Source organism: Penaeus monodon, chromosome 31 (assembly GCF_015228065.2).
Source record: "Penaeus monodon isolate SGIC_2016 chromosome 31, NSTDA_Pmon_1, whole genome shotgun sequence".
In the NCBI taxonomy this organism is placed as follows: domain Eukaryota; kingdom Metazoa; phylum Arthropoda; class Malacostraca; order Decapoda; family Penaeidae; genus Penaeus; species Penaeus monodon.
The window spans coordinates 13,262,701-13,262,906 of NC_051416.1; positions in this window are offsets into that span (position 1 = coordinate 13,262,701).

A 206-nucleotide genomic window follows, 5' to 3' on the forward strand; every position below is an offset into this window, starting at 1 on the left:
AACCAGCTTCTTGATTACACGCACGTACAAACACATTTCATCACAGCTTCATATACCACCGCGGGCTGCACTTTTATGACGAAACAAAATGCAGATTTGAGAACTGGACAGGCAGGATGGTGAAGCTTTTTCGGACAAACGTGTCTTATTTTCCGTGTTATGGCCTCTGCTTCGCTTCCTCATTTGCATGTGGTATGCTTGGGTGA